Source organism: Lutra lutra, chromosome 17, assembly GCF_902655055.1.
Source record: "Lutra lutra chromosome 17, mLutLut1.2, whole genome shotgun sequence".
Classification (NCBI taxonomy): Eukaryota; Metazoa; Chordata; class Mammalia; order Carnivora; family Mustelidae; genus Lutra; species Lutra lutra.
This window is the reverse complement of record NC_062294.1, coordinates 25,827,567-25,842,622: the sequence shown is the minus strand read 5'-3', so window position 1 is coordinate 25,842,622 and position 15,056 is coordinate 25,827,567. Positions and strand designations below refer to the sequence as shown.

Genomic DNA, 15,056 nt, shown 5'->3' with positions numbered 1-15,056 from the left:
TATATTCCTAGTTTACTGAGAGTTTGTATTATGAGAGATTTTGAATTTTGTCAAGGCCTTTTCTGCACCTATCAAGATTATCATATGATTTTTCTTTAGTCAGTTGATGTGAATTATATTGATTTTCATATATTAAATCAGCTCTGAATTGAGATATATTCCATGATATATTATCCTTTTGATTTATTATTGATTTTACTCACTAATATTTGATGAAGATTTTTGTATAGTGATCATGAGTGATATTGTTCTGTAGTCTTCTTATAATGTCTCTTTCATCTCTATCTCTGTCAGGGTACTGTTGGACTTATAGAACGAGTTAAGTATTCCTTCCTCTTCAATTTTCTGAAAAATTTTGTGTAGAGCGCTATTATTTCTTCCATAAATGCTTGATAGAATTCACCAGCCATTTAAACCTGGAGTTTTCTTTGTGTGAAGGCTCTTAACTCTGAGTCAATTTCTCTGAGAGATACCAGGCTACTCAGGAGATGGATGTTTCCTTTAGTGAACTTTGTTTGTATCTTTCAGGAAATTTGTCCATTTCATCTGAGTTGTCAAATTTATTGGCATGAAGTTATTTATAATATTTCCTTTTTTTTTTTAAAGATTTTATTTATTTATTTGACAGAGAGAAATCACAAGTAGGCAGAGAGGCAGGCAGAGAGAGAGGAGGAAGCAGGCTCCCTGCTGAGCAGAAAGCCCGATGTGGGGCTTGAACCCAGGACCTGGGATCATGACCTGAGCCGAAGGCAGCGGCTTAACCCACTGAGCCACCCAGGCGCCCCATATAATATTTCCTTATTATCCTTTTCAATTAGCAACAATCACGCCTCAGATAAACCTCATTGGCTACGATACTGCCACCGAGCAAAGCTCCTTATTATCCTTTTAATATCTGAAGAATTTGTTGTGTCATCACCTTTCTCATTCTGATATTGGTAATTAGCAATTTTTTCCTTCTCTGACAGATGGTTTGTTAATCTTATTGATATTTAAGAACAAGCATTTGTTTTCATGTATTTTTGTAATTTTCTGTTTTAAAATTTTTTGTTGAATTTTAAAAAAGATTTTATTTATTTATTCATTTGAGAGAGAGAGTGTGCATGAGATGTACCATGAAGTATCCCCAACCAAATGGCTTTAACAAGAAATTTATTGTCTAACAATTCTGGAGGCTAGAAGTCCTAGTGTTGCCAGGGTTGGTTACTGCTGAGGGCTATGAGGGAAAGTTCTGTTCTAGGCCTATATCCTTGGCTTTTAGATGGCCATCTTCTCCATATGCCTCTTCACATAATCTTTTCTTTATGAATGCCTGTCTCTGTCCAACTTTCCCCTTTTATAAGGACACCGGTTATATTAGATGAGGGCTCATTGTAAGGACCTGATTTTAGCTTGACTAGCTCTATGAAAAGTCTATCTCCAAACAAAGATATTTTCTGAGGTACTGAGGCTTAGGATTTTGACTTTTTGTGTGTGTGTGTGTGTGGGAAATTCAACCTATAATGTCCTCACCATAGGCTTCACATTCCTCTAGCTTTTCTTTTCGTTTAAGGTAGGGGCTGATTGGCCAGACATTTTTTCTCAGTATGTACTCCACAATCAGCTTGAGGTCTTTTCTGTTTCGTTTCTCTAGCAGTAGATTACTATTAATACTTGATTCTTGTTAGCCTGGTGGTGGTTGCAGAGGAAGGGTCATATTTTCTGTTGTTATGTTTAAGCCTTAGTGTATATAAGCCCTCTGTTCTGGGTCTTGGGGATGGAGTCTTCTAGGAATTCTTTCCTTCCTCACAGCTAGAGGTGATCTCTAATGGTATTTGTCCAACATATGTTCTGGCCCCTTTCCCAGGAGTAGATTTTTTCCGTTCCCTTCCCTCAACTGCAATGGATTTTCACCTATGCCTTAGAGATGATAAGGCCTAATACATTTCTCTATGAAACAGGCATGATAATAACCATAGCCACTCTACAGGTATGTTTTATGATAAAATGATATGAAGTATAAAGCACCTTAATAATAGTTAATAGATAGTTGCTTATTGTACTTCACTCAATAGTGTTTTTCTCCATATTTTCATGTTCTTCGCAAGCTTGAGTGCCTACCTTTTACATCTCCATCTAAGTCATTACGAGGGCAGCAATTACAATTCGTGAACACAATAACTTGCATAAACAAATTTCAGAGCAATGGAAATGGTATTATTCAGTGTCCTATTTGGTTTAAATTCTATTCAGCATTACATAATGGAGGTGAACTTTCCATTGAGCCTTTCATGTTGGCAGTTGGAATAGTATGATAGAGTGCTCCAGGAGCAATGTTTTTGTCTGGTGAGATATTTGCACAGGGCAATGAAAATAAGGAAAATCCAAATTACAGTTTAAAGTAGAAGTCATAAACAGGACAGTGAATTGCAAGCCTGGAGGCTATTAAAGTTAAGACCCCAACCACAGGCAAAATAGCCTGATGGCATTTAAACAAATGCTGTGGACATTTTGAGGATTCTGTGGCAAATACAGGTGAAGTGCATGTGTAGGGAGTAATATGGAGAATATAGGAAGAAGGGGATATTGTGATGGTGAAGTAAAGGGTGTGATTACCTACATATGTGCTCTGCCTTAGAAAGTTTGTGGCCCATCATTTCCACCTCTAGGATTTGAGCAAAATCAAGATGAATGTGAATTTCGTCTCTTCTCATTCTGCTATGTGGGCATGCAGAATGTTAGCAGAAAAAAAAAAGGGAAAGTACATGGTGAGTGCACAAGGAATGATACTTATTTCTGGTTTCCATGATACAGAGAAGGCTTAAAGGTGATCTACCTCTTGATTCCTTAATTCCATAGTCGAAAAGGAAATTAATCATTTTTTAGGTAATTAATAGGAGCACTGAACCTTTTGTTCACATATATACAAATCATTAACAGAGCAAAGTACCAGCTGGAGACAGGTGATTTTCCAACTCCTCCAGAGAATTCTTTGATGACGTATATTTTTCAAGTTTTCAAGCTGCATTTTTTAACTAATGGAAGTAAAAATGGGAAGTGAGTTTTAACTTTGTGTTTAGATATCTCTGAGTCATAGCACCGTCTTAGTAGAGTGTCCCAAGTGATCTGTTCCATGGATTTTATGAATCAGCTCATTCTTCAGGCTCATTTCAAATCCTTATCTACCTAATTCAGCATTCAGTTTTTCCTATGCACTCTCTTTCTTTTCTATTTTCCCAAAACAGCGATAGGCTGTGGCCAGGATTGAGTAGCCAGCTCATATCCCTTATATTTTCTCTTATCAGATTCACTCCTCCAGTGACTGGGGTCACCGTTTAGGAACAGATGTAGCACCAACCCCAAATTTGGGCCATCTTTACTTTTTCAAATGTTGCTGCTGGTCTTCAGGTTTGGAACCAAGTGAATTTCTCTGTAGAATATTTGGGAATACTTGCTTTGGGGAAAAAATGACATTCATTGGGCTTACAGAGTTTCATCCATGAAAGCCAATCTTTGTAAAGAATCCTTCCTCCCTCTTTCCCTCTCTCCCTCCTTTCCTTTGCTTCCCTCCTTTCCTTCCATCCTTCCTTCTTCTATTCTTCCTTCATTTTCATTAGCTTTGTATATCCATTATGTGCTAAATTCAGTAACCATTTGGTTTCAAGGAGTGAACACTCTTCAAGCATGTTTGAATCAAAACAAAGAAGTGTGTAAGAGTAGCAAAAGGATACAAAATTAGATTTCATAAATGCCTGGAACTATTAAGTTAATGAGTCAGTGGGAGCTGTGGTAGTTTTTCTCTTTCCTCTCCTTTTCCCTCTTCAAAACAGGTGCTCATCTCTGGTCTAAGACTCCACATGGGAAATAAAGTGGGTAGGTGATGTGTGTAGGAGAAAACAATTGGCTGTCTTCTGGAGATGTCACCTGCTTTTGTGAGATTGGAAAGATTGTTTCTCTAGCTCTTTCTTTCTCTTTTCCTGTACCCAAGATCTTGATTTACAGGCTTGGCTTCTTTTCCAGTAGTCATGTAGACTCTTGGGAATAGGACAGAGATTTAGTTTAACCTTAATTAATTAGTTAATTCAACAAATATTTCCTGAATTCCTTCTTTGGGCCAGGTACAAATTCTAGGTTCTAAAGATACAGAGAGGAGTAAGAGAGAGTGTCTACTCTCAGGGAGATGAGAGGTAGTTAGTAGTAAAACTCCATGAGTTGAGTAATAGTAAGAACTTTTAATTCAGATTTATGGAGGGAAACAACTCTCCCTTTTTCTGCAAATTCAAACTTTGTTCTTACAAGTATAAGAAAAGTCCTGCTTGAATCTAAAATAGCACAGCTGTCAGTAGGACATGCTGATGGTCAATTGTACTAAAATAGTTTCTTTTGAGTGTTCTGAATACTCCTGAGTTCAAGAAAACCAAACTCATCATTTGCCATAACTTCTTACCTCTCAATACATAGTGGCATGCAAACACATGCAGGAAAGGGCATTTCACCCACTTGTCCACATTATAAACTTAGGAGATATTCTCAACTTGTAACTTATTTCCATGTTCAACTGATCTTGTTCATATAGTTCTTTTTTAAAGTTTTGCTAATGTATAATCTCTCAGATCAGCTTCCTTTTCTTTACCCTTTCTGGTATCATTGTCAGACCTTCATTACCTCTTACCTAAATCACTGTCATAGTCACCTAACTGATCCCCCAGCTTTCAATCCATGTTCCTTTCATCCATTCTCCAAGAACAGTGCCTCACAGGCAGTGGTTATTGTTGAAGTTGAATAAAAAGGAGCTTTGGTGCATTAGTTCCCTTGTCCCAAATTACCTTGATTTTTAAAAAAAGATTTTATTTATTTATTTGACAGATAGAGATCACAAGTAGGCAGAGAGGCAGGCAGAGAAAGAGAGGAGGAAGCAGGCTCCCTGCTGAGCAGAGAGCCTGATGCGGGCCTCGATCCCAGGACCCTGGGATCATGACTTGAGCTGAAGGCAGAGGCTTTAACCCACTGAGCCACCCAGGCACCCCCCAAATTACCTTGATCTCAATGGCTGGGAAGATCTTTTCTTCTGTTTGGCCATCTCTAGATCTCTTTTTAGTGTTAAGATGGTGGTATGATTTATATTTCTACTTATTGAAAAAAAATTAACACTTTTAAATGAATTGTTTTGTTTACTAAAATCTCATCTGAGGGATGTCTGGGCGGCTCAGTCAGTTAAGCATCTGCCTTCAGTTCAGGTCATGATCCTGGGATCCTGGATTGAGTCCTGAGTTGGGCTTCATGACCTGAGCCAAAGACTGTTTTGTTAATTGTTTTGTTTAAAACTCTTCTAAGATCCCTTTATAGAGACATTTAACATTATCTTCTTTGTTAGACCATAATGGTCTGGACATCATAAATCATACTGTAATTACCTTTGTGTCCTTCCTCAGCTCTTAATACATCAATTAGCTTATAATGAGTACTTAAAATGTTTGATAAATGGATGAATAAATAGCTAACACTTATTATATACTTAACTACAGGAAGGCTAGTAGGTCAGGTGTGGGTTGGGGTTTATAAAAGAATGAGATGTGGTCATTAGTGTTATGTACTCCTCTGTGTTGTTGCAAATGCCTACAGACAAAACAGAAATTATTTTTGCATCCTCTACTATTTAAAATAATATGCCAACTCTGTATTGTTTCCCAAATACAGAGAGTGGAGGAGGGAGAGAGGTGAATTGTGAAACCTTGCAAGGTAACTACTTTAAAAGGAACAGTGCTTGGGCGCCTGGGTAGCTCATTCGGTTAAGCGTCTGCCTTCAGCTCAGGTCGTGGTCCCAGGGTCCTGGGATCGAACCCCCCTTTGGGCTCCCTGCTTGGTGGAAAGCCTGCTTCTCCCTCTCCCTCTGCTGCTCTGCCTGCTTGTGCTCTCTCTCTCTCTGTCAAACAAATAAATAAAATCTTTAAAAAAAAAATGAGGAACAATGCTCATTTACACATGAGTTCTGGTCTATTAGTTCTATTTCCAGCGTGACGTGGCAAGACTTTAAAACATTTGTATGGTGGGGGACATGGGTTATTTACAGGCAGTATTTATACCAACTGAATTTCCAGGACTTCAGATAAGAAGGCTGAATGCAGTCTGAGAAGCAAAGCAAAATTATAGAGTAAGGTGAGGACAATGTCTGGAACACGGTTAGGGCTCCAAAAATATTTGCTAGGAAAGAAGGAGGAAAAGAAACAAGCCGAGGCAGCTATCATGTGTCTGAATAAACAGAAGATACTGAGTAATAGCAAGACCAAAAAGGGGTCAATAAATGTGAACCAAAATTGGAGACCTAGAAGGCAAATGAGATATCACTATTTTAATTATTAATTTATTAAAGTACTATAGCAGCTTAATGCGTTTTTCTTCTTGCACCAAGCACCTCATGTGGATTAACAAATTTATTATTTAGAAGAGTACTTAATTATTACCATTATAATTGCTTTATAGATGAAGAAATTAAGGTTTGGAGGGAAAAGAAGTTTGCCAAAGCTCACACAGTTAACAAATAGCAAATATGGTGCCCTGTCCTCTACAGAACACGGCTTCTCACGTTATTTGGGATGAGAATCTTCCTAGATGACACAGATGCCTATCATGCACAGGCCACATCCCCTCATTAAATTTTTTTTTAAAAAGATTTTATTTATTTATTTGACAGAGAGATCACAAGTAGATGGAGAGGCAGGCAGAGAGAGAGAGAGAGAGGGAAGCAGGCTCCCTGCTGAGCAGAGAGCCCGATGCGGGACTCGATCCCAGGACCCTGAGATCATGACCTGAGCAGAAGGCAGCGGCTTAACCCACTGAGCCACCCAGGCGCCCCTTAAATTTTTTTTTTTATTTGAGTATAGTTGTTACACAATGTTACACTAGTTTCCAGTGTACAGCATATGGTTCAACTGCACTATATGTTACATTGTGCTCACAGGTATAACTGCCATCTGTTACCACACATTGCTATTACAATATCATTGACTATATTCACATGCGGTGTCTTTTATTCCTGTGACTTATTCATCCTATGACTGGAAGCCTGTACCTCCCAGTCCCCTTCCCCCATTTAGCCCATCCTCCCGATACCCCTCCTCTCTGGCAACCATCAGTTTGTTCTCTGTATTTTTGGGTCTCTTTCTGCTTTTTGTTAGTTTGTCTTGTTTTTTTAGATTCCACATATGAGTGAAATCGTATGGTATTTGTCTTTCTCTGATGGACTTATTTCACTTAGCATAATACCCGCTAGGTCTCTCCATGTTGTTGCAAATGGCAAGGCGTCTTTTTTTTATGGCTGTGTAATATTCCACTGTAGATATACACACCACATCTTTATCCATTCATCTCTCAATGGACACTTGGGTGCTTCTGTATCTTGGCTATTATAAATAATGTTGCAATAACTATAGGGGTGCAAGTATATCTTTTGAAATTCCCATTTTCATTTTGTTCCCTCAACCCATTTTTTTCAGCTCAGCTGAGGTGGGCAGTTCCTGTCCATGTCCCCATCCCACCTCCAGCACGTAGGCTATGGTCTCTTTCTAGTTTTCTGCCCTAGAGGTTTTTCTAAAGCCAGCAAAGGACAGTCACCTTCTTACAGGCTCAGCCCAGGCATGCAAGAGAACAGTCCTTCACCAATGGGGAGTGAGAGTTGGCTGAAATTTGCAGGTGGACAATTCTGTCCTTAAAGGTGGACAGTTCTGAGGGGCTTTCTGCAGAGGTGCTCAGAAGTTCCCTGGTGGTTTTGAGCTCTTGCCGACTCAGAAGTAAATAGCTCAATAACCCATCTCTCTTTTTCCCTCCTTCCCTATTCTCATCCTTCCATACTCCTGCTTCTGAAATCATCTGCACTCAACTCCTTGTCTCAGGCCCTGCTTTCAGAGGAACCCAAATCTAGCCACTAGTTAATCAGACCCAAAGTCACATCAAGTGGTATCTTAACAGACCATGAGGGATCTGAATCTGTTAAGCCATCAATATCATTGCTTGAGAATTATGCCTTGTACAATGGGGGAAGATGTGTTATTGTTATTATAATTTTTTATTTTAAGTAAGCTCCATGCCCATTGTGGAGCCCAATGTGGGGCTTGAACTCATGACTCTGAGATCAAGACCTTAGTTGAGATCAAGAATCTGACACTCAACCAGGAGACCTCTGACAGCTGTGTTTTTATTTTTTTATTTTTTTTTATTTTATTTTTTTAAAATATTTTATTTATTTATTTGACAGACAGAGATCACAAGTAGGCAGAGAGGCAGGCAGAGAGAGAGGAGGAAGCAGGCTCCCTGCTGAGCAGAGAGCCCGATGCGGGGCTCGATCCCAGAACCCTGGGATCATGACCTGAGCCGAAGGCAGAGGCTTTAACCCACTGAGCCACCCAGGTGCCCCGACAGCTGTGTTTTTAAAAAGCCCACTTTTTTTCTTTTTCTTTTTTTTTTTTTTTTAAGAGAGGTAGAACCCAAGCGGGCAGTGGTGGGTGGGCAGAGGGAGAGAGAATCTCAAGCAGCCTCTGTGTCCAGCATGCAGCCCCACGCAGGACTCAACTGCACGACCCTGAGATCATGACCTGAGCCGAAATCAAGGGTCCGATGTGTAACTGGACCGAGCCACCCAGATGCCCCTAAAAAGCCCACCTTTTGATCTTTCGGTAAAGTCATGTGGTGCTATTCCCTTACCTATGTTCATGTAATGGGGATGCATGGGACTGATTTCTAGGACATGGTGCTTACTTAGGGAGCAAAGTTGAGAGGAGAAAAAGGCAGCAGCTTCAAGTTGATTTTGGGTCGCTGAGTGGGTCATAAGTGTTGGTGGACACAAGGGGGCAGCCTCACACCAGGCTCTCCGGGAAGAGTGCCTCTTCTCGCTGCTGCTGTTGCTGCTGCTGCCGCCGCAGCTTTTTTCCTCCTTACGTGCACAGTAAGTAAAACTCAACAGCTTTGTGGAAGCGGATTGATTTTTTTCCTTTTTCTTTATGAAGGACTTGAGTGAGGGACCAGGGTTGACTCTGCAGCACATCACAGGAAGTGTGCGTCTCCGCATCTCACCTCTGAGGGCCTTTTGATTACAGGGAAGAGGAATCAAGTCCAACATGCTGCGTCCAAGGACACCGAGAGTTGCCTCCCGTCCTTTGTTGCTCTCGAGTAGTGTCATAGGGCTGCCGCGTGTGAGGGGAAAAGCACAGGGCTCCTCCTGGAAAGGAGCCCGGTGGACTGCTCCTTTGGAAAACGTCTCCCTTTTGCCCGGATGACCTCATCCAGTCTTGTGACTTTTAGTAGCATCTCTGAGGTCGATGCCTCAATCCCCAACATCTTCCCAGAAACCCAAATTTATATATTTTTGTATTCAGTGATCTAGCTGGTATCTCATGTGAGTGTCTAATAGGCATTTCAAATTTGGCAAAAAAGAACTATTTCTAACCCCCTTATTTACTTCTTTCCCATGGCCTATTTTTCCTGTCCTATAACAGCCATCACCACTCACGCAATCGCTCATGTCCCAAATGCAACGGTGGTTCTCCTCTCGTCTCACCTCTTCCCACATTTAGCCAATTCCTATGAAAGTTCTGTTGATCCTGCCTCCATCTCCACTGATACCCCCACTCTCATCCCTTACCTGGTCCCCTGCTCCAAGCTGCTTGCTGGACTGCCCCTTGCCCCTTTAATCTCAACATGTATACCAGGATGATCTTTTTTTTTTTTTAACTTTTTAAGATTTTATTTATTTATTTGACATACAGAGATCACAAATAGGCAGAGAGGCAGGCAGAGAGAGTGAGAGGGAAGCAGGCTCCCCACCGAGCAGAAAGCCCGATGCGGGACTTGACCCCAGGACCCTGGGATCATGACCTGAGCCGAAGGCAGTGACCCAACCCACTGAGCCACCCAGGCGCCCCTAGGATGATCCTTTTAAAAAGGAATTCAGGGGCGCCTGTGTGGCTCAGTGGGTTAAGCCGCTGCCTTCGGCTCAGATCATGATCTCAGGGTCCTGGGGTCAAGTCCCGCATCGGGCTCTCTGCTCAGCAGGGAGCCTGCTTCCTCCTCTCTCTCTCTGCTTGCCTCTGTCTACTTGTGATATCTCTCTGTCAAATAAATAAATAAAATCTTAAAAAAAAATAAAAATAAAAAGGAATTCAGAACATTCCTCTGCCCAAGACCCTCCAGTGAATTCTATAGCACTTGTAACAGAATTCACAAACCTTATCATGCACGTATAAAGTCCTATATTACCTACCCATGGCCTGTTGCCCCTGTGTCAGCTCGTACCATTCTCCTCCTCCCCCTCTTCGTTCTAGAAGCCTTGGTGTTCTTGATGTTCTTAAGCAGCCTTGGGCCTTTGTACCCACTAGTCTCTTCTTTTATCCTCTTTCTTCTGGTCTTCACACGGATGGCCCTCTGTGTCATTCAGGTCTCAGCTGAAATGTTACCTCTCAGGGAGAGGTTTTCTGGTCATTTCAGCCATAATAGGTACCCAGTCACTCTCATGTGATGTGAAGCATTTTTCTTGCTTATTTATTTGTTGGTTTATTCTTGATATTCTTCTGCTAGATTATGAGCTTCATGAGGAATAGGGTCATATCTGCTTTACACACAACCACATCCCAGTGACCAAACAAGACCCAGCACATCAAAGATGCTCAATAAATATTTGTTGAATAAAGGAATGATGGGATGGGCAGAAATACCACACTTGACCCTGTCAAGGGTGGGCTGCAGAGTTTTCTATTGTTACCTTTCTGTTTGATCTCAGGCAAGTCACATTTCTCTTCTTTTTTTTCTTTTTTAAAAATTTATTTATTTTAGAGAGATAGAGAGAGAGCACGAGCAGGGGGATGGGGCAGAGAGAGAGGGAGAAGCAGGCTCCATGCTGAGCTGGGAGCCCAATGCGGGGCTCGATCCCAGAACCCTGGGATCAGGACCTGAGCTGAGGGCAGTTGCTTAACCGACTGAGCCACCCAGGCACCCTGACACATTTCTCCTCTTTGACATCAGTTTCACTTTCCAGGTTAATCATATTCTATGATGTGTTTATTGTAATCTGAGTGTGCTTTTGACTTTGGAACTCCTGAAGAAGTTTTTGAGCCACTCTGTGTGGAAAACCCTCTTGCTGTCTGGAAGTTTTCAATACCCTTGAAACTGTTGAGAAGCACCAAGACTTAATGGTCCCTCTCTATTCATCTTCATGTAACGAATCGCAAGTTGAAGTGGCCAGGGTTTTTGGCATCTCCTGTGAAGCTAGTCACAGGTCTTGTGACAAAACGAGCTTGCCTCCTCAGGATTGTAGTTCTCCGAGTGGGTGAGCGGGAGGTCAGCCTGCCTTTCTCCTAGGCCTTTGGTTGATGGTAGCTGGTTTAAAATTCTGGATCTGCTGTTTCAGAAACAATTTAATAAGCCCAGCATATCCATTCTATCTTATTGTACTTTAGGCTTTATCTAAATGAGACAACAATTGCAGACCCAGACACTTTAGGATGCTAGAGTGCTATTCATAACTAGTCAGGAAAGGTCACCAAATAAATGCTTTCACGTCTGCTGAGAAGTAAGATTAGTGAAAACCTTTAACTCTCTATTCGCCCACATCCCAGGATGTGGGAGCGTTTTTATTTCCTTTCAGTGCCTTTGTTGCTCTGGGATTCTGATGTGCTTTAATTTCTTGAAGAGCCGTTTCATCAACCCTGTTGACGGTATGCTAAGATTCCCTCCTCCTCCCTCCCCTACATTTGGGTCAGCCTGTACCAAAGGAGAAGGTTATCTGGGCTGTTACACCTTTGACTCGGTGTCTTTTGAAGAGCGCATTTTGCATTTTGTTATGTCAGGATTGTAATTAGATCCGTTAATTAAGGGAAGAATGAACTTTTCCCAAACTCTGTACCTCTTTGAATTTTTGATAAGTTTGCTTAGGTTGCTGCTGACCTTTGCTAAGGAGTATGCCACTACTCATTAATTGGCAAATTTTAATGAGGAGAGTTGATGAATGTGCTGACCTTGACAATAAATAAAACTGGCTACCACCTCAGGCCTTCCCACCTTTGGCTGCTTCAAAGTGTGTGGCATTTCTTGACTAGTGACCATTAAACTTGGGACACTCAGCTGACATTCTACCCCATGACTGAATTAGGTAGGGCCTCCTTACCCAGGCACTGTCCTGAATGATTCTCCATCCGCTGTCTCACTTCAGTCTTATAATAATATCATTATACCTATTTTAGAGAGGGGAAAACTGAGGCATAGAAGAGTAGTAACTTGCAAAGGGTCACAGAACTAGTTAATAATAATGATAATAAGAACTAATATTTAATTGAGTTCTAATTATGTGCTAGGCACCTCCTCCCTCCCAAGCTCTTCACATATGTTGTATATTGAGTCTCAGAACAGCCTTATGACATAGGCACTATTTTGGCCTCCATTTTGCAATGGGGTATTAGAGACAGAGAGAGGTAGAGTAATTTGTCACACAGTTTTCTAATAGCAGAATAAGGATTTAAACCTAGGAAGCAGAAAGCTAGAAATAGGACTTTTGGCCATGTAAAGTGAGTGGCAGATCAGAATTGCAGTTAAGGTCTGCTTTATTTTATTTTATTTTATTATTTATTTGACATGTAGAGAGAGAGATAGTGAGAGAAAGAACACAAGCAGGAGGAGCTGCAGGCAGGGGGAGAGGGAGAAGCAGGCTTTCCTCTGAGCAAAGTGCCCAACGCGGGGCTCAATTCCAGGACCCTGGGATCATGACTGAGCTGAAGGCCCGCGCTTAACTGACTGAGCCACCCAGGCATCTGGTCTGCTTCATTTTAAAGTCTGTCCTCCCTCTTCATTTGCTTCATTGATTTAGATACATTAAGGGCACGAGTGTGTGTGTTTCTGTGATTGAACCTGACTTATTTTAACTCCTAAGGCATAATTAATTCTCCTAGAGTTATAACAGCATCTAGAATATTCTCAGGTGATGCCAGGCACTTAGAGTACAAAGAATAACATTCAGATTCATACACATACATGCGCAAAGATTTCTTTCCTTTTCTCCTTTTCAAATATAGGAGTTTCCACTGCCCCTCGAAAAAACCAAAACAAACAAACAAACCAAAAAACCCAAAACCCAAAAGCTTAGTGAGCTGTGACACTTCAGAATATAATTAGTGGTACAATATTTAATAGAGAATTGAATGATGAAAAATTTACTTCATGATCAAAGTCTGAGATGTAAATTTTGGCTTTGTATCTATACTCATGTGACTCCTTGGATTATAGCGAGTGAGAGTGTGTCTTTCGTTTGGGAGTGTTGGTAGAAAAGTAGAAAAAGCCTGGGGCCAGTCATAAGCACTCTCTGGTGCTTCTTTTAAAGGTCCTCCAAAATACTAGAACTTTTGGCAGTTGTGGAATATAAGGCCAACATCATTTTGTCCCTTGCTCAAGCACTTAGACGCCTTCTAATGATCTACAACTGCAGTAACCCTAAAAAATTACTAAGTATGCAACAGTTTAAAATACACACCAACATTCACAGATGTGACAAGCTTTCCCCATTTTTTTTTTTTTTTGGGCTAAAGATATCCTCTCTAGCAAAAATGTCACTGTTTTTAGTATTTCTGTCTCTAAACATTGCCTTAATCGACTCCTTAGAAATTTCTTCAAACTGTTGGTAAAGATAATTTGGCATCACTGGGTAGCTGGTTCATTTGGAGAAATGTTGTTCACATTTCAACCTCTTCGTGTTCTGTTACATCTGCTTTATAGAGAGACCCTGAGACAGAGAGACTGTTGGTGTCTTGCCGGGGGGACCCCTTAGCAAATATTTTGTTAAAGTCTACCGATCATGAATCTCAAACAGGTTATTTGAATATATGCCCTGTGATGTGCTAGTGTGGTGAAAGCCCATTTTACCCTCAGAATCGTGGACGTGGACCATAACATCTGGAAGGGATTCGATTCACACACCCAGAGGAGGAAAAGTCACACTTTAAGTTAATGCCAGAGACAGATCAGGAACTCAGGCGCCCGAATCTCAGAAAATAAGATTTCCGATTAAAAATATCTCCCGAGCTCATGGAAAAGGTTGTTATAAACTGGGATTGTAGAAAGCAGTGAAATGAAAACTCTCTTCTACCAGGCTTGGCTTTGCTCTTTTTTTGGGACTAAAAGAGCTGGTTCTAAAAGTGAGAAAAGAGTGCTGAGATTGTCAGGGGGAGATCTAAGAAGGTTTGTTCGTGAGGGCAGTGTCTGTGTGGAGCCTTGGAAAGTGGATTAGATTTCTATGTCTAGATCTGTGTCTCCTCTCCCTTCAAAGACCTTTCCCCCATCTTGCTAAAATGTGAATGAAAAGGAGGTAACAGGTCCTCAGGAATTCAGGATATTAAGACCTTCGTGATGTTCTGTTTTCTTCTGAGCTCCTGCTGCAGAGAGAAGAAATAAGGGCATTTTATTTTCTGCAAATCCTGAAAAGAGCAAAGGCATAAATGTGTTAGAAATAAAACAAAATAAAAACAAAATCCAGAAAATCTGTGAATATTTCATTCTAATCCCAGATGCTGCCTCAATCAGCAAATCTGATAAATCAACGTTCCCCAACAGTAGGCCTTACAGGGTTGGTAAGGACTGTTTTCCCAGGGAATTCTCAGATTTAAGTGCCAGAAGGTCATAAAGGCACACTGTTATTATCGTCGCAACACAGCAGCCCTGTCTTCCAGGGCAAGAACTAAAACTTTTTATGAGCGCTGAATCAAGATCTAAAACCCAGCTTTTCAAGAACTGAAATGCTGCCTGGTAAAGTTTATCAAAAACAGAATAAAGATAAATAAATAAAATAAATAAAATAAATAAATAAATAAACAGAAATAAAAATCCTAGTTCTCCCTGTTCATGCTTTCTCCTTTAAATTCTTCTCCAGAACCATCGTATAGACCCATGAATTCCTTTTTGACCTAACCAGCATTTCAGCTGAATTAATATGGGTGACACATATGACATTGTCTTTTGAAAATACATGTTGTTTCTTGGAACTGAGCCTGGCGTTTGGCAGAGGCCCTGTCTTAGCTCAAATTCTCCCAACAGAGTCTTGGGCATGC

General features: G+C 40.9%; 1 pseudogene; it reads right to left on the bottom strand.

The window, feature by feature from the left end:
* Positions 1-789: 789 nt before the first annotated feature.
* LOC125090111 (uncharacterized) lies at positions 790-875 on the bottom strand (annotated as a pseudogene).
* Positions 876-15,056: the final 14,181 nt, after the last annotated feature.